Source organism: Orycteropus afer, unplaced genomic scaffold (assembly GCF_000298275.1).
Source record: "Orycteropus afer afer isolate SDZICR_OR568_19922 unplaced genomic scaffold, OryAfe1.0 scaffold00227, whole genome shotgun sequence".
Classification (NCBI taxonomy): Eukaryota; Metazoa; Chordata; class Mammalia; order Tubulidentata; family Orycteropodidae; genus Orycteropus; species Orycteropus afer.
The window spans coordinates 2,568,030-2,588,255 of NW_006921814.1; the positions used below are offsets into that span (position 1 = coordinate 2,568,030).

Below are 20,226 nucleotides of genomic sequence, written 5' to 3' on the forward strand. Positions count from 1 at the left end.
TAATATTTGAGCATTTGGGAAAAAAAAAAGATAAGAAAGAAATGAGAGCCACAGAAGGCTTGTCAGGATCTTAATTATAATTTAGCCTAACACCCTCAATTTATAGATAAGGAAAATATGGTTTCATACATGGGTAGTGCTATAAATAAGTGCAACTAGGTTTCACAACTTCCAATTCAACTGCCCTACTGTATTTCAGGAAGTGGTTACCATTTTCCTCTATATCCTTGTATAATACCCAAGTAAATTGGCAGGGCATAGATTAAACAATTAGGATGTGAGAACCACCGTTTCTCAGAGAAAATATTTCCCTTGGCTTTAGAAATTCTTAATATTGAAAGTTTTCTTATAATGCTCTTTATTGGGGGGGGTGAGGAAATGATCTTTTCATTGATTGATTTTCCAGAATAATTTTATGTTTAGAAATTGCCATTCTTCATGACCTGTATTAATCCTTAAAGAGGGTTACTTCAATGATGGATGGTGCTGTGACAGGTGACAGAGCAAAACCAAAAAAAAATAAAAATGAAAATCCAAACCCACTGTTGTAGAGCTGATTCTGATTCAGAGAGACTCCCATAAAGTTTCCAAGGCTGTAAATCTTTATAGAAGCAGACCACCACATGTTTCTCCTGCAGAGCAGCTAATGAGTTCAAACCGTTGACCTTTGGGTTAGCAACCCAATGCCTTAATCAGTGTCACCACAGTCTTTAATATTTCTATGCAATATCCATGATACTGCTGCTCTTGAATTAAAAACACATTTATTATTTCCACAAAACTACACTTCTAATTTGTCAAGATGACTTTTATCACACATACCAATTTTTCTCAGCTTTAATTCATTTCTTATTTTGTTTAATAAAACAGAGAAGCAGCATAATTTTATTTCATGCCTTTCACATAATATTTCTACTTAAATGTGATGAAATTTTTCTCCAACTGAAAGATTGATGCCCTTATTATAATAAAAACCAAACTCACTGCTGTTGAGTCGAATCCAACTCATAACAACCCCTCCTTGGGTTTGTGAGGCAGTATCTCTACAGAAGTAGATTGCCCAGTATTCCTTCTGAGGATTGGCTGGTAGGTTTAAATGGTCAGCTTTCTGGTTAGCAGTCAAATGTTTTAGGCCCTACACCACCAGAACTCCTCTTATTAGGATAGTTTTTTTTTTTTTTTTTTAATTTCCTTTATTAAATGTATTGGTTCATTATTAATTTATTTAACAAGTCTTTATTAGGCATCTCTAGAATCTACTACATTTCCTTATGGGATAAAATAACTGACAAGCAATAATTTCTTAGAAAAATACATAATATTTAAAACAAATATGAAGGTTTAGATGGCAACTAAGATCAGCTTTCCCTAACTACCTTTCTATTTATCAGCACATTTCAAACATGCGGCCAAAATATATTTATATACTATTCACTGACTTGCCCAATCTCAGCAATATCCTTCCTAGCTTTGAATAAGCCAAAATTTGAAGTGGCCAAGACTGATCACTTTAATAATTATTTATTCTATTCACTATTAATCTTTCAATTTGATCTGGCTCTTTAAAAAATTAAAGCCAAATATTATTTATATCATACAATTGAAAGATAGAGTGGACACATCATCAGGTAATTTAATAACTATTTCTGAACTATTACCCATTCTTTAACTCAGAAACTCACTCTTTGGTTTTGGTTTTTGTCACCTACTTCAAAAGTCAAATTGTATCTACCCTTGCCTTGCCCTGGTCTTTGGCAGAAAGTAATATAACTGTGACTAGATAATTATAAAGGCTTTATTTCATAATTATTAAAAAATTTTCATATTAAAATGATTATTAGATTTTAAAAAATATATTTTCCAAAATATTGAGTAAGTACTGGATATTATTTAAATTCTTAAACTCTGAGAAATAAACAACTGAGATTCAAAACACAAAAATTCTGAGAAAGAAACCTTGGAAAACAATACTTCTTGTTTTGAGTTTGTTTGATCATGTTTTAACAATTCTGGGGATCCTATTTTATGTTTAATTCTCAGTTAGTTATGTCTTACTGAATTCTGAAGAGCCTTGGTGGCATAGTGGTTAAGCCTTGACTGTTAACCAAAAGCCATGGGTTTGAACCCACTGGTTGCTCTGTGGGGGAAAGACATGGTAGTCTGTTTCCTTAAAGATTAACCAAAACCAAAACTAAACTCACTGCCCTCGAGTTGGATCTGACTTACAGTGGCCCCTCCTCGGGTTTCCCAGGCGGTATCACTACAGAAGTAAATTGCCCAATCTTTCTTCTGAGGAGTGGCTAGGAACCACCAGCCTTCTGGATAGCAGTCAAGTGCTTTAGGCACTATACTACCACAGCTCCTAAGATTACAGGCTTGCAAACCCTATACCCAACCTACTACCATCGAGTAAAGTCCAACTCATAGGGACTCTACAGGGAAGAATAGAACTTCCCTATAGGGTTTCCAAGGATGTAAATCTTTATGGAAGCTGACTGCCCCATCTTTCTCCCACAGAGTAGCTGATGGGTTCCAATGGCTAACCCTTTGGTTAGCAGCACAATGCTCAAACCACAGCACCACCAGAGCGCCTTTGGAAACACTATGGGGCAGTTCGACTCTGTCCTATAGAATCCCTATGAGGCAGAATCAATTTAATGGTAATGGTGTTTGGTTTTTTTTTTAATTAAAATTTTGTTTATTTTTTTAAAATTTCATAAATATATTATTTTTTCGGTTTAATTGAATTCTGTATAAAGAGGTAAGTCTCAAAGATATTATCATCTAAATTTATGTTGTTATTAAGTGCCCTCGAGCTGTTTCCAACTCACAGAGACCCCATACACTGCAGAACAAAACACTGCCCAATCCCACACCAGCTCCACAATCCCTGCTATACTTGAGCCTATCATGGCAGCCACTGTGACAGTCCATCTCGTTGAAGGCCTCCCCCTCTTTCGTCGACCCTCCACCCTACCAAGCATGACATTCTTCTCCAAGGAATGGTCCCTTCTGACAACATGACCAAAATAGGTGAGACTAAGTCTGGCCATTCTCGCTTCCAAGGAGCATCTCGGGTGTACTTCCTCCAGGACAGATTTGTTAGTTCTCTAAATTTATAGAGAACCTTAATACAGATAGTCTGTAGATTACAAACAAGTCCCATTCCTAAATCTATCTTTAAGTAGAATTTATACATAATTTGAACAGTTAGGTACAGTTCATATCTAACATCAATTAGTCAAATGTTTATGTTTGTTGTTGTTAGGTGCCATTGAGTGGATTCGAGCTCATAATGACCCTATGCACAACAGAATGAAACATTCCCTGGTCCTGTGCCATCTGCACAATCCTGCTCTCCTTGAGCTCATAGATGAAGCCACTGTGTCAATCATAATATCGAAGGCCTTCCGCCTTTCCACTGACCTTCCACTTTACCAAGCATGATATCCTTCTCCAGGGATTAGCCCCTTCTGACAATACGACCAAAGTAGGTGAGACAAAGTCTGGCCATTCTTGCCGCCAAGGAGCACTCTGGCTGCACTTCTTCCAGGACAGATTTGTTCATCCTTCTGGCATTCCATTGTGTACAGTATAGAGTGTACCTTTCCATGCATAAAAAATATTAAAATATCTTTAAGATAATAATACAACAATAATAATGATGTTTAGTTGCAAAGTAGCTCCCATTTGTTATTATGAGCCATGGTGTATGTATCTCAGATTTTCAATATAATAGGCTTTATAGGGTTTGGTTCATTAACTATGGGTTGTACGTAACCAGGAGACTGACCGTATGTCAAATATAACAAGAGTTTCACAGGTACTAATATTGTATATTATTGTTTTCAGTCTTAAATTTTACTTTTGAAGTTAACATTTTACCTTTAGCCTGTGAGAAGAAGCAAGAGGAAAAGACGTCAACTGTGAGATAAACAGAGATTTAGATGGAATGAGTCAGGGTGATTCAAGGAGGTTGAGAGAACTCAAGAAGCAAGGTGTAAAGAGAAGTTATGTTCAAGCAGATTCTTTGGAGCAGGGTCACAGACAATAGATTGTATGTATTGAAATCAAGGACCAAGGTCTCTCAAAATAGGTTAAGCAAAGAGGAAACTAGCAATTTTGGTGACCAGTGCAAGCAACAGGAAATGGGCCCTCAAACCTACTTTGTAATTCATGGGATAGTTCTTTTATCCATTGGAAGAGAGCATATGTTGCCAATATGTGAATTCAACACAATCTAAAATAGCATCATGATCCACAACTTAAAAAAAAAAAAAAAATACTGTTACCTCTATATTTAGATACCTTAGACATACTCAGGTTGCCCCACTCTGGGCTTTCTCTGGATTTCAGAATCCTAGAGTAGTTTAGAGGGAAATAGTTAGTTTGTTTTGAAGGCTGGAACTATGGAGTTGAATTTCACTGATGGTAGAAGTACTTATAGCAGAGGTGAACTCCAGGGCAGGCTATATTAACACAGGCAAGGCAGTCGGAATTCTCTACCTCTTGGTCTCCTCCTCTCAGTTTTCAGGTTTATAGTCACACTAGAAGAACGCTTTTACTGAGGAATCCAGGAGGGCTCTTTGGAGATAGCCATGAAGGGCAGTGACTGCATGAACAACTAGTTGATTACAAAATTCTGTCCTTGGGAGAACAATTCATGCATGAACATTTTTAACAGTTCCAGAGAACTGATGCATGTAAAAATCTCTAGTGTCAACTCTTTTCAAACAATTCAAGCTTGTGCATATTTTGTTGCCCATTGCCTCTCACAATCTTTTCACACAGCAACCAGAATAATCATTCTCCTCTTTCATAACCTCCAATGATTTCCTATCATTCCCATCATACCCCTGTTTAATCCCTCCAGTAGTGTCCCATCATTCCCCTCTTCATGCCCTCCAGTGGTCTCCCATCATTCCCCATTCTTCTGCTTAATTTGGTTTTCCATAATTTCTCTGCTTCCTTCCTACAATGGCTTCCCATCGTTCTTCTCTTTCACCCTCAAATAGTTTCCCATTGCCCTAGGGAGCTCTGGTGGCATAGTACCTAACACATTTGACTGCTAACTAGAAGGCTGGTGGTTCAAACCCACCAGCCACTCCTCCGAACAAAGACTGAGCAATCTACTTCTGTAGAGATACCGCCTCAGAAACCCAAGGAGTCACTATGAGTTGGATCTGCCTTGATGGCAGTGAGTTTGGTCAGTATAACATCCAAATGACAACGGATTTAGCATCCGTTTTTCTTTCATATTGAATTTTCTAATCTACTGCTCCGTCTGTCTGAAATATTCATCCCTCATATGTTCCTTCTTAGGATAACTTCCTCATTCAACCTTCATTTCAAATGTTGTTATACTTAGCTGCTATCTAGTTGTCTCCCAACTCATGGCAACTCCATGGACAATGGAACCAAATGGTACCCAGTCCTGTGTCATCCCCATGATCTGTGGAGGCATCGTGATACATGGGGTACATGGTTGATTTTCAGAACAGATCACCAATCCTTTCTTCCTAGTCCATGTTAACCAGTTCTGCTGAAACTTCTTTGGCATCATAGCAATACAGAAGCCTCCAATGACAGATGCGTGGTGGCTGCACTTGACAAACGTTGGCTGGGAATCAAACCTTAGTGTCCACGTGATAGCTAAGAATTTTACCACTGAACCCCTATTGCCTCTGTGATTTGTAAATGGTACTTCTTCAGAAAAAGAAAAACTTCCTGAACACTCTAGCAACCTTCCCTCACCACTCTATAGGCAATTTTCCATTTTTTTTTTCCTTTGTAGCACTTATAACTATGAGAAATTATCTTTTCTTCTTACATATTTATTTATTCATTTACTAGTTAGTTGAAATATATCTATTACCTCTTGCTTAGAATAAGGTCAGATTTTTTTTTATGCCTGTTTACCTCATTATTTCCAGTGTCCAGAATAGTGTTTAATATACAATAGGCATTTGACAAATACTAGTTTAATAAATTAATTATATTTTCTACCTGGGTTTCAGCTCTTCAGTTGCCAACATCTAACATATGTCCACAAGCAAAAGGGCAAAAACTAATCTACTTCTGTAGATGTAACACTTCAAATCTCCCCATGGCTCAACAGTCAGGAATCACAAGTGATAAGGAAAAATCCCCAGCCTGGCTGTAGGCAGTAGTGTCTACACAAAGTGCCTCTAAACTCTTGCATTTTGTTAACACGTAGTCCAGATAGTACTCTCACCTTACTCTCTGTACATATGCACCTAACTAGAAATGTAATTACATTTGTTAGAAGGTCCTATGGGCTTCGGACATCACCTTCATTTCCTGAAAGTTACAGTAGTTTCCCTTATTGAAAGAACAGATGTCCTGTAGATAAATTCTATCCTTTCCAGGTGGTTTCAAGAAATTGCCCTCAGCTACAAACTCTTCAGGAGCAGAGGCTAAAACCTTGAGCTTGCAGCATATGTTTTCTAAATGAAATGGGGGAGACCAAATAATTTTACAGAGGTGCACGCACAGATAATTTAATTTCCCATCTCAGCTCTGTTCCACACTGATTCGGAACTCTCCAGTGAGCTGTAAATTAGATTTCCTCTTATGGCTCAAATCCTACCACTTCCTAATTACCTGATCTAATGAGTCACTCTTCTCTGGATCCTGGGGCTCAGACATATTGTGGGATAATGTGATTGGCTCAAATCATTCTTGGTCCAACCACATCAGAAAGAGGGCTGTGTTTGAGAAGACAGAGAGTGATTTTTTATTAGGAAGAAAATTACTTTGCCCAGGAACCACAGGGCACCTCTTTCCAGGTAGAGGAAATCACTTGCCTAAGTGCTATTGCCCCTAAGTGGTAAATAAATTCATTTAAAAAAAAAAAAAAACAGTACCTTTTTTCTTATGGTATTACATGACTATATATAAATCTAAGTAAATCAATGGTATTTGTTTAGCACATGAAATAAGGCTATACATATTCACTGATAAAGTCTTGTGCTAATTTATATAATCTCTTGTAGCATAGTGCCTAAGGCATTTGACTGCTAACCAGAAGGCTGGTGGTTCAAAACCACTAGCCACTCCTCAGAAGGAAGATTGGGCAATCTACTTCCATAGAGATACCACCTTGGAAACTCAAGGAGGGATCACTATGAGTCGAATTGACTCGATGGCAGTGAGTTTGGTCTTTTAGTTTTTCCTTGTTATCTCGTGGAATGGTAATAGTTATTTAACCAGAATACAAGTTTCACCAGAAAAACAGTAAACCTTTCTTTATCCCTTCCTCATTCCCTCCTTCTCTTCCTTTCTTTAACACATGTTTCTTGAGCCCCCATAATTGAGCCAAATGTTGTAGTACAAAGAACACTGACAAAATAATATGCTTAGGAAGCTTATCTTTTAGAGGTAGGAGAAGTTTACAGACTACTGGGGGTCAGTACTGGGCTACAGGAAAGAGTAGCAAACAAACATGGAAACAAGGTGGGAAGTAACCACAGAAGGTTTCCTGCAGATGTCACTAAAATGCATTTTGAATGCAGAATGAGAGAAAGAGGATTAACGTTAAAGGCAAGAGACAGAGTACAGTTGAGTCACTTTATACTAGTTCTAGAAAACTAGAATGTAGAAATAGATAAAATATACAGCAGGTAATTAGGCCATGCTTAGGAGTTTGGTTTTTATCTTGAAGGCAATGGGTAATATTGAAAGATTTAAAACAGGATAAATTTTATTTTAAAATTACAAGAGGAGAAAGAAGTTAGGGGCAGGTGGTTTAAAAAAGGTCACTTAAGAGGTTGTATCTATGTTCAAGTAAGATGTTGTGATGGTTTGATATTAAGCAGTAGGAAGAAAGAAGATGACCTCAAGAAATATTTAAGAATATAGGTAGAAAAATGTGGGAAAGGCAATCTTTCTTCCAAAATCTCTATAGCATAATTACAGAAAAACATACCCAATATTATAATTGAAGGAAACTGGTATAGGCAGTCCCTAGGTTTTAAATATCTGACTTATGGATGATTCCTACTTGCCCTTCTAATATAATATTAACTTGCCCTCCCTTTGAAAGGGATTGAACCAACCCATCCCACACACTGCCATCCAGCCGATTCTGACTCATAGCAGTACCTATTTGGTTTCCAAGACTATAAATTTTTATAGAAGTACATTGTCTCATTTTCCTCCCATGGAGTGACTAGTGGGTTTGAACTGCCAACCTTCTGGTTAGCAGCCAAATGCTTTACCTATTATGACCAGTGTTCCTTGAACCAACTCCTACTCAAAACAAATTCTTCATCACAATCACTTACTGCACATGCAGCTTTTAAATCATTGAAATTGCTCGAGCTTTTTCTTGCACTAAACCAAAAACCAAACTCACTACCACTGAGTAGATTCTGACTCAGAGTGACTCTGTTGAGTTTCCAAAGGCTGTAAATCAAAGTAGACTGCCTCATCTTTCTTCCACGGAGAAGCTGGTGGGTTCAAACAGCTGACTTTCTGGTTAGCTGCCAAATGCCTGAACCACCACACAATTATAGCTCCTTATAGCCCTAAAATAAGGCTAAATAAGAACTGTATGCATCTGTGTGACTCATCTACAAATTCTCTTAAAGACATAAAGGCACAGTTAGGAAAGATCTTGTTCATAACCCAGGGACTAATAGTATTTAGTAAGCCCTCATTATGAAACAGACACTTTGCATAAGTTCTCTTCATTTAACAAATGAAGAAACTAAGATATACAACTTGAAAAAACAAACAAACAAACAAACAAAACAATAGCAAAACTTGTATCCTTGTCCATCTGACTACAAAGCCCATTTTCTTTCTATTAAACTGTCTGCCTCTTTTAAGGGAGCACACATTTTGGACACTTTCTAAATCTTAGACACTTATTTAAGGAGACTGATTGGAATATAATTTGGCAGTAATTTAAGTGGTTTCTTGTACAAAACTGTTTAGGTTTCCTAGGTATTAGCATACTCAGATTTAAAGTCCAACACACAAAGAATTGAATTTGCATAGTTTCTAGGGACCTACAAGTTTAGATACTCTGCACAGCACAAATCATCCATCAAGTCCTTCTTGATAAGTTAATTATTTTTAAGCCTGGAAAACTTATTCACAATCTGTACTAGACAGCCAGGAAACAATAGAACAAAAGCAGATTTGGCAGATACCCTAATTCAGTGAAGCCAATTATTGAGGGGTTTTGTGTGTGTGTGTGTGTGTGTGTGTGTGTGTGCGTGTGCGCTTTGGGTGCAAATTTACGGAGCAAAATTTGTTTTACATTCAACAGTTCAGGTACATTGATTTCACAACCCAATTACCATCCTCACCATGACACACTCTCCTCCCCTCCCCTCCCATCCCTGTGACCTCCCCTCCCTGTGCCCTGCTTAACTGTGCACTCCTGTCTGTTAGCTTTCCCTCCCTGTGAATGCTGCCCCTACATGTAGGACACATATCCTAGGCTGATGCACCCATCAAATACTGAGTTTTGAGTTACATAAAGATGGAAGGAAAAATCACGTACAATGAATTTACATAGGTAAGAAGTAAAAAACTTAGATAAGACATTGAAAACAGAAACACTGAAAACCCAAGCCAAGTGGCAGACTGTACTGGGATTTGACTTAAAATTAAAGTAGAGAAAATCCCTCTTTACCGTAATTTATACTCACTATAGGTGGGATAACCGTATGCTTTATTTTGCAAATACATTTTGAGAGAATGGGATATCATTGTTAATTAAAAGAGGATAGTAAATATAAACCAGGATTTTTATAGGCAAATCTGAGTCTCTACCATATTACTTACAAAATAGGTGTTACATTCACTTTCAGATGATAGTATCAAAAATGACACTATAGGTCTAAGAGTAAGTAGCTCTTAAAGTGATGCAAAAGAAACACAGCCAGTAATTTTCACACAATTTAGAGAAAAAAACAACATACTCAACATATACACAAAAGCCAGATAAACTGGATTATTTGGGATACTATACTAATTATTTTAATTCCATAGTTTATTACATGGTAATTTTTTAAAAATGATTTAGAATAATTAAGATGTAATGACATTTCTTCATTATAATAGAATCACAAATAACAGGCATACAGTGTCTAGTTTCCTATAGAAAATTGGATATTACCCATACCTTTATATTTCATACCAAGATGCTTATCTTGGTATGAAATATAAAGGTATGAATAATAAATTAATTCTCCCAAGCTATTTTGATTATTTAAAAATGAGTACAGGTTTTATTTCTTCAGTGTATTAACCATCAGTGAGTCAGTATTAATAAACACCAAACTGAATCCCAGTCCATTCTCTTACCCCATTCCTGAATTCTTCCCAGATTTTAGAGCATCCTTCCTTATATGGCAAGGTGTCTTATTAGGCTAGAAAGAGAGGAGGGTGGCATAACATGGGAAACCAGCATTCTTTGGTACAGGACAGAAGACATCAGCCAAAATCAACTATGTTTGTAACCTTGGTTCTGTCAACAACTAGCTGTATGACCTTGGTCAAACACTTCTCTGTGGGATTAGTTTTCTCCTATGTAGCATGAAAGAATTTGGTAAGATTACATTGGAGGTTATTTGAGATATGAAATTATATTGTTTTCTGAGATAATTATCTCTCATGTGTTTTAAATTTCCTTAGGATTTATCTGTGAGGATTGGGAGGACGTCTTTTGTATCATAAAAAATTAAAACTGTCAATTATTGATGAAATAACTGTAATGTTAACAATAATAAAGATGTTTAAAACTCTCAAGAATATAAACATATGTAATAGGGAAACATTCCATTATTTTAGATTATAAAAGGAATCCTATTAGAATTATTTTTGTGGGAAAAAATGTGTCATATATAAAATGTCAAGACACATTGTGCTTCATAATTTTTAAATATTAAGTTTATTTGGGCTCCTGCACAACACTAATGATCAGGCTTCCTGAATCTATACAGAAGAAAGAAGACTTCTCCAAGAAGTGCAAACATTGCTTCCCTACACTTTCATGTTTCACAATGAAAGGATGAATCACCATTTATAATACAGAATGTTAGAAATAGAGGAGGCACTTCTCTGATCCATAATTTTTGACAAGTTCCTAGACACACAAGTGTAGTTCAGAAAATAACAAAAACAAATTGCTCATTGGTCTTGTGCTATTGGAACCCGAGTTTCAGTGCAAATAAATATAGAGAAACTTGACTTTTCCTCATACCATTTGGATTCTTTTCAATAGAGAAGGAACATATTTCCTTATTAAAAAATCCAACAATAAATAAGTATGCAAAATAAATTTTAAAGTTCTTGTCTCCTCATCAATACCATTTTCAAGGATTAACCACTATTAACATCTTGCTATGTATCCATTCATATCTATTATCTATCTACCTATCTATCTGTCATCTATTTTTAACCACATATGTGTATATTTGAATAAAAACATACATGCACATCCACAAAGTTATTTTGAAAAAGGAAACATTACCTTCCTTAACCCCATCATAAAATCTGATTTCTCCTCCACCCTACAGCCTTGTACTTATCTCCACAACTTATCGGGTAGATTAAAAAAAAAAAAAAAAAAAAAAAAGCACAATGATATCTTACTGGCCATGAAGATGTTTAGCAAAAAGGAGTATCTAGAAAGTGAAAGGTGTGTACCTGTGTTTATTGACTATGCAAAGGCCTTTGACTGTGTGGCTCATAACAAATTATGAATAACATACAAAGAATAAGAATTCCATAACACTTAATTGTGCTCTTGAGAAACCTGTACATAGCAAGAGACAATCATTTGAACATGTGATACTGCATGGTTTAAAATAAGGAAGGGTGTGTGTCAGGGTTGTATCCTTTCACCATATTTATTCAATCTGTATGCTGAGCAAATAATCCAAGAAGCTGGACTACATGAAGAAGAACGCAGTATCAGGACAGGAGGAAGACCCATTTAACAACCTGCAATATTCAGATGACACAACCTTGCTTGCTGAAAGTGAAGAAAACTTGAAGCATTTACTGATGAAGATCAAAGACTACATACAACCTTCTGATGGATTACACCTCAAAGAAAACAGAAGTCCTGTGAACTGGACAAATAAGCAACATCATGGTAAATGGAGAAAAGATTGAAGTTATCAACTATTTTGTGTTACTTGGATTCACAGACAACATATATGGAAACATTAATCAAGAAATCAAATGATGTATTACATTAGGTAGATCAGCTGCAAAAGACCTCTTTAAAGTGTTAAGGAACAAAGATATTTCTTTGAAGATTAAGATGTGCCTGACCTAAGACATGATATTTTCAGTCACTTCATATATATGTAGAAGTTGTCAATGAATATGGAAGAATGAAGAATCAATGCATTTGAATTACGGTGTTGGTGGGAAAGATATCATGGTTGGTAAAGTAGAGGGTCAGAAAAAAAAGAAGACTGTCAAGAAGATAGATTGACATAGTGGCTGCAACAACAATGGGCTCAAATATAGCGATGATAGTGAGGATGGTCAGATGTGGGCAGTATTTCATTTTTGGGACATAGGGTTGCATGAGTCAGAACTGACTTGTTGCCACCTGACAACAATATGTGTTTACTGATTTGAATGAAAGGATGAAGCTCACCAAATACTCTGATCTTATTAAAGTGGGAGAAACTGCCAAAAATAACACTTTTTATTAAGTCATCAAGAATTTCTTGTTTGGGGGACTAGGTTTGTTGGTCAAATAGAGCCTCATGGAACCCCTGAGACTTTCAAGTCTGGAATTGAACTCACTCCTACGGCTTTCAGGCAAACAAAAGACAGGCATGAGCTGAACATTTACATTATGTAGATATACTCCTTAGACAGATCAATCACTGGAGAATAGAAGAGCTTTTTATGCACAGGGAGATAGCTCAGGGAGGCATGAATGGATGGGAGGGAAGGACACAGGGAAGAGGTAACTATGGGGAGGAAGTGGGAAAAGAGCTGTTGTGTTGTGGGATATTACAGTCAATGTCATGAGACAAAGTGTCTGTGAACTGCTGTACGGAAAATAAATTTACTCTATAAATTTTCACCAAAATCACAATTAATGAAAATTAATTTAAGAAAAGAAGAATTTCTTGTTTGGATGCTTTTTAATCATTGATTTTGTATAATAACATACCTGTTTCAGACTTAAATGCTAAATTTCCATCATCTCTATATGAATATTAAGGAGCTTCAATAGTGCAGTGGGTAAGGCGGTTAGCTGCTAATCAGAAAGTCAGTGGTTCAAATTCACCAGCTCCTCTGAGAGAGGAAGGTAAGGCAATCTACTTCCACAAAGATTTACAGCCTTGGAAACCCTATGGGGGTCACTATGAGTTAGAACCAACTCAATAACAGTGGGTTTGGTTTTGGTTATATGAATATTAAATAAGAAAAAGTCTGATTTGCCAAGAGCACACTCCATCATAAACTAGGTTCTGAAGTGTCAATATCATTTTTATCATCACTTTGTGGTTTCTATTAACCCTGGAATCTTTATTGAGTTTATAGTATCTGAGACTCAGAGATGTCAATGTGTATTTCCCATAGTACTTCTACAAATAGAGAACAAACATAGGCCAGTTTTTAATCAACACTTACTGAACTTGATCATTATAGACTATCCAGATAATAATTTTATTTCACTTTTCCTAGATATTTTAGTCAGTATATTATTTATATTTATTTATATATCATCATTGAAATTACATCTGCTAGTCCCTTGGTCTTACAATCACCTTAAACCTTGATTTTTCTTCACATAATTTAATGAAACTCTCATCATCAATGTCAGTAATGTCTTCCTATGAGAGAATATGTATTTCAAAGATGGAAAGAGGTGTCAATGGATATTAGAATACTTCTATTCTTTGAACCTGATTTGTTATTGACAAGTAAATTATATTTGAAGATATGAAAATGGGTAAGGTAACCAAAAGAGTGAATTTAATTAGAAAAGATAAACAAAATTTGAAACCCATGGAAGTACAGTGCACTATTCAAAAATGTGTATGTATGGGGTGTGTGCATGTATTTGCTGGTGTGTGTGCATATATAATTCATAAACATACAAATGAAACATACATGAAGATGTACTGTTCAATGAAAAAAATCTGGAAACTCCTTTTTGCACAGTGTTGGATGCGCTAACAGAAATAGCTGTGCTAAGGTAGAAGGACTATATCAGAGGTGGTTGTTATTGTTGTCATGTGCCATCAAGTCGGACCCGACTCATAGCTATGCCTCCTTGGGTTTCTGAGGCAGTATTACTACGGAAGTAGATTGCCCCATCTTCCTGCTGAGGAGTGGCTGGTGGGTTTGAACTGCCAGCCTTCTGGTTAGCAGTCAAGTGCCTTAGGCACTATACTACTAGAGCTCCTGTATCAGAGGTATGAGTCATTATTATGTCTTTTATAACTTTTTTAACTTTTTATTTTGGCATAATTTAAACCTTACAAAGAAGTTGCAAGAATAGTACAAACAAATCACATATGCCCTTTATCCCACATGTCCTTCATGAATTATTTTCTAGATCCCTCTTTGTCTTTCTTGATCTTGGCATTGTTTAAGAGTGCAGGATAATTATTTAATAGACTGTCTCTCAGTTTGGTTCTCTCTGATCTTTCACCTTGATTGGATTCAGGGCTCACTTTTTTTTTTTTTTTTTAAAGAAAAACTGGAGAAGTTATGGTGTGTCCTTTTCATTGCATCATGTCAAGAAGTATATGATGTTGGATTACTCCCAATATTGCTCTAATATTGGTAGTGTTAACTTTGATCCATTTCCTTAACAAACTCTCACTCAGTAATTTGACAGCAGTTGATGATTTTTGAACTCCATCATTCATTGTCTATTTATTAGTGCACTCTATTATAGAACAGATGTTTCCCTTCAGCCATATGTATTTGTTTATATCAATATTAAGCTATGGACTTTTATTTTATCCAATTGATCATAATTATTTCATTATGTACTTTGATACTCAAATATCTGAAATTTGGCCAGTGAGAGCCCCTTCAGACTGGCTCCTATGTCTGTAATTCTTTGAGAACTTCCTTATTTCTTATGGAATAAGATATTTCAGATTTATATTATACTTCCTCTGCCACTCTGGAACCACACTGGGATCAGTCTCCTTGCCAAAGACTTTGATTTATTTTAATGGAGAATTGCATTTAGAACTGAGCTGAACACATATGGCATTGCTTCTAGGTCATCTCACCAGACAGGGAAAATTTAAAAAGAGGAAAAAAATACACACATACAGTATATCTCTTAGGTTTCAAGTAAATATGTGTTTCAAATTTTGCCAATATGATTAGATTCTCAGGTAAAAAAAAGGGGCAAAGATTAACACTTACTTTCCTTCCCATTCCCCCTCCAAATTTCTCCTAAATTTTTGTTATACCTAAATATTAACAAAACAAGAATCATGTTATATCTGATTTCTGTTCTATAACCCTATTTTTTTCAGTTGTTCAATCTCAGTTGTAAGGTTAAATTGGGTCAATATTCATTGACAGAATTTTATCATAGATTCCCATTCTCTAATTCTGATTTATTTTTTGGTTTCATGAAGTTCACATTTGAGTGATTTTTTTCAAGAAGGCTTCATAATATATGAAGAATATATGCCTACTGCAATTTAGTTGGATATATTTTCTTTGGGTGACATTTTGATATTGGATTTCCACTCTTGTCTTCTGGCATTTCATATTATTATGAAGAAGTTCAAAGCAAGCCTGTTGTTTTGTTTTTTTCCTTTTCTATACAGCTTTGTTTTTATTATATGAATGCCAGCAAGATTCTTCCTTTTCCTTTGATGCTAGATAATGAGGTTATGTCTAGATATCATAGGTTTATGTCAATTTAATATGCTCATTCTATCTTCCAATGCAGGTATTCTTTTTCCTCATTTTTTTTTCCTTTGTCATGTCTTTAAATACATTTCTCAGTCCATTTATTGGAATTTGTATTTCAGAAGTACCAAATATTTCCTTCTTTTCTATCATCAATTCTCTATTTCAATCTCTGTGTATTATCTCTGCTTTCATCATGATTATTTCATGTCTTTCTTTCCTTCATGCCAGGATCTTATCTTCAGTTATGTCTTTTTATCTTTCTTGATTCTTATTTATTTGTTAGATTTATAATGGTCTTTTAAAGTTTTCAATTTACCTCTGAACTCAAAAGCATTTTTTTTTTTCTTTTTGTCTCTGAGCTCATGTATTCTGAATTCATGGTTTACTTAAGTGTTTTGATAATGAATTACATTGGGTACTTATGGAGGACTTTATATTTCCATGTTGTTTTCATTTAAAATTTTAAAATCTGCATTTCCCATGCTATTTTTATTTTCCTCATTTTTCTTTATTTTCTAATTACATTATTTTTTATTGTTATTGTTTTGCCATAGAATGTTTACAAATGTCCACTCATTTCATTTTCCTCACAGGTAATATGACAGCTCCATTAAACAATTCTTTATCTCAGAAAGTGAGGGTGAATCTCTTTGACATCTTTCTCATCGTGTTTATTTTTCCCTTTGAGCCAAGATGATTCTTCAGTAGTTGTACATTTCTTTGGCACTCATTTCATTTGTACACTCAAAATGTGTAAATATTTTTAGGCTTATGGTAATTTCTTTCCTCAATAGCCACTTCCAAATGCCATATTATACAAAGAAGTTAATAATATGAGTATTGTAGCATGATCTATATATATAAACAATTACCATCTCCATTTCATACATCAGGGGATTATTTGTTGGGCACAAGTAAGGATAACTGCAGTTAACTATAACCAAGAATATCAATTTTAGAAGAACATCTTTCTCTACAATCACATGGATTGTAAGAAAGTCAATCAAATGGAATGTGATATCAAACAATATCATTATTTAAATATTGCTGAAGACTATTCAAAAATGACTATAGCCTTACAATAGGGACCCACCAGAAGAAGTTCAAGCAAAATTCAGAAGAGGATGTGGAACAAGGGGTATCACTTCTGATGACAGATGAATCTTAGCCAAAAGCAGAGAATATCAGTAAGATGTTTACCTATGATTCAACTAATACACAAAATCATTAGACTAGGTAGATAACAAATTATAGAAAACATTACAAAGAATGGGAATTCCATAACACTTAACTGTACTCATGAGGAACTGGTAAATATATGAAGAAGATATAGTTTGAACAGAACAAGAGGATACTGCATAGCTTCAAATTGGAAAAGACATATGGCAAGGTTGTATCCTTACATCTTACTTATCAATATATATGCTGAAGATATAATCCAAGAAATTGGACTATAAGAAGAGGAACAAGGCATCAGGATTGGAAGGAGACTCAGTAACAACCTTCAATATGAAGATGACATAAACTTGCTTACCAAAAAATTGAAGAATACTGGTAGTACTTACTGACGAAGGTAAAAGACTACAGCCTTCATTATGGGTTGCACCTGAATGTGAGTAAAACAAAACCCCTCATAACTGGAACAATATATAGCAACATAATAAATGAATAAGAAATTGTCAATGGTTTTATTCTACTTGGATCAACAATCAACCTCCATGGAAGCACCAGTCAAGAAATCAAATGATGTATTGCATTGGGAAAATCTGCTGCAAAAACAAAAACCCTCTCTAAAGTGTTAAAAGGCAAAGATGTCACTTTGATAAGTAAAGTGCTTCTGATCCAAGGTCTTTTCAATAACCACATATGCATATGAGAGTTGGACAATGAATAAAGCAGATCTAAGAAGAGTTGATGCTTTTGAGTTGTGGTGTTGGTGAAGAATATTCAAAGTACCATGCTGCCCAAAGAACTAATAGATCTGTCCTGGAGGAAATGCAGCCGGAATGCTCCTTGGAAGCAAGAATGGCCAGACTTCGTCTGACTTACTTTGGTCATGTTGTCAGAAGGGACAATTCCCTGGAGAAGGATGTTATGCTTGGTAAAGTGGAGAGTCAACAAAAAAGGGGAAGGCCCTCAAAAAGATGGATTGACACAGTGGCTGCAACGATGGTCTCAGGTATAGCAAGGATTGTGAGTGGCACAGGACTGGGTAGTGTTTTGTTCTGTTGTACATAGGGTCACTATGAGTCAGAGTTGACTCAACAGCACCTGATAACAACAGCAAGAGATATTCATGCAATTACAATGTGTTCAAAAATCTTCTATTTATGTTATTCTCTCATCCTTATCAGTTTTTGTTTGGTTTTGCTTCCATTTGTATCTCTGATTCCCAGCCCCCACCTTCCTTCTGCACTTTCTTCTTCTATATTTAAAAGGTTGCCTGAGTCACAAGATTCAGGATTAGGAGATGAGGACATTATTTGAAAGATTTACTCCCAGGGATTTAAGTACTTTGATTTTGCATTACCATTGCTGATGTGGTTTTGGCTTGAAAACAGGTTGTGAAGTAAAAGAACTCTGATTCAATGATTAATATATCTTTACTGTCTGCACATAATAATTCATAAGGGTGGAAATAAATTCATATTGGAAATAAAAAAATAATTCTATGCTTCTGAGTGTAAATATATTTCCATTCCACTATCAACTTTCTATTACCAAAGGACTATGCAGTATATGAGATTTCATGCTTCAAAAGAGAGTGGTCATCACAAATAAATGAATTGTACTCTCTCCATCTGAAAAATCTCATTTCTGTCTTTGTAACCTAGAATCAGGGAGTTTATTTTCAGTTTTCATGATAAACAACAATATCCATTATTACTACATATCCTGACTCCTGCAATAGTAAACAGCTCGACACTAACAAAATCTCTGATCCTACTTCTCAATCAATACCGAGCTCCATGGTCAAAAGAGCTGTATCAAGCCAGTGTTTGATCTGGTAAATGCTATCAACAAAAGTTTTCTCTCAAAAGAATAAAAAATCTCTAATCAAATTGCAGCAAGCCCATCACATTATTATTGCTTGAAAAAGCATTCCATTGATTGTTAAATATTCCATGTAGAATAGTTTCTGTTTTAATGCAGTTTTCTACATAGCTGGGGAGAACAATAATAAAATGTTGACGTGTAAGAATCTGAACACTACAGTAAATAATAAAGAAGCAGATTTTATCAGAGAGGTTATCTATGATAATGAATTTAAAATAACGAATGAGGAGGTTAAAGTTAAAAATTGGCATATTTGTCTTAGAGATTTTAGAGTTAGAAAAGAAACTGTCAGTAAATTCCTCTAGAAACTCTCAGTGTTATTAGAAATTTCTTGATATTCAGCATGACACCAGATGCTGAATTCTTTAAAAAAAAAAAAATTAAAAATCAATTTCCTTACAGATCTTAAAATTTAATTTCAGAGATAGAAAGTTAGCATTTTTAATAAAGTATGATATGCATTTTGATGTGGAAAGTAGAGGGTGTTGATTTTTGGATTTCCCATACAATTTTAATGAAAATATCAATCCTATTTTTGGCTGCTTTGGTATTTTTTGTAAAGGCCTTTGTGGTAGAAGACACTAGCTTTCTTATATTAAAGAAAAGAAGGGTCAATTTTGTGATTGCTTCTTCTTTTTAGCTGCTGTCCAATTGTCACCTGACTCACAGTGACTCCAGTGCAATGGAGTGACACTGCCCAATCCTTGGCCATCCCCATACATCAGTTGAGAGTCAAACTACTGTTTGCCATAGTGTTTTTGTTGGCTGATTTTTAGAAGTAGGTCATCAGGCCTTTCTTCATAATCTGTCTTGAGGACTGAAACCTATTCAGCGTCATAAACCTATTCAGCATCATAGCAACATATAAGCCTCCATTGACAGACAAGTCGTGGCAGCACTTGAGGTACATTGGCCAGGAATTGAGCTAGGGTCTCACAAATTGAGGGGGAATATTCTACCATTAAACCACCAATGTAGAACCTTAGATGGAACTTTGGGCATAGTGCCTAAGGCATTTGACTGCTAACCAGAAGGCTGGTGGTTCAAGCCCACCAGCCACTCCTCAGAAGGAAGGTTGTGCAATCTGCTTCCATAGAGATACAGCTACAGAAACCCAAGGAGGGTTGGCTATGAGTTGGGTCTGACTTCAGGGCATATAACAACAACAACACTGCCATCTACGAGTAGCGACTGGGATCTTAAAAGCTTGCAAGCTGCCATCTAGATGCAACAATGGGTCTCTCCTTGTCCAGAGCAAAGAAA

General features: G+C 35.6%; 1 protein-coding gene across 1 annotated transcript in view; it reads right to left on the minus strand.

Moving 5' to 3' along the window:
- ARHGAP24 (Rho GTPase activating protein 24) overlaps nucleotides 1–20,226 on the minus strand; it is a 704,555-nt gene that overhangs the window by 304,922 nt on the left and 379,407 nt on the right. The window lies entirely within an intron of this gene.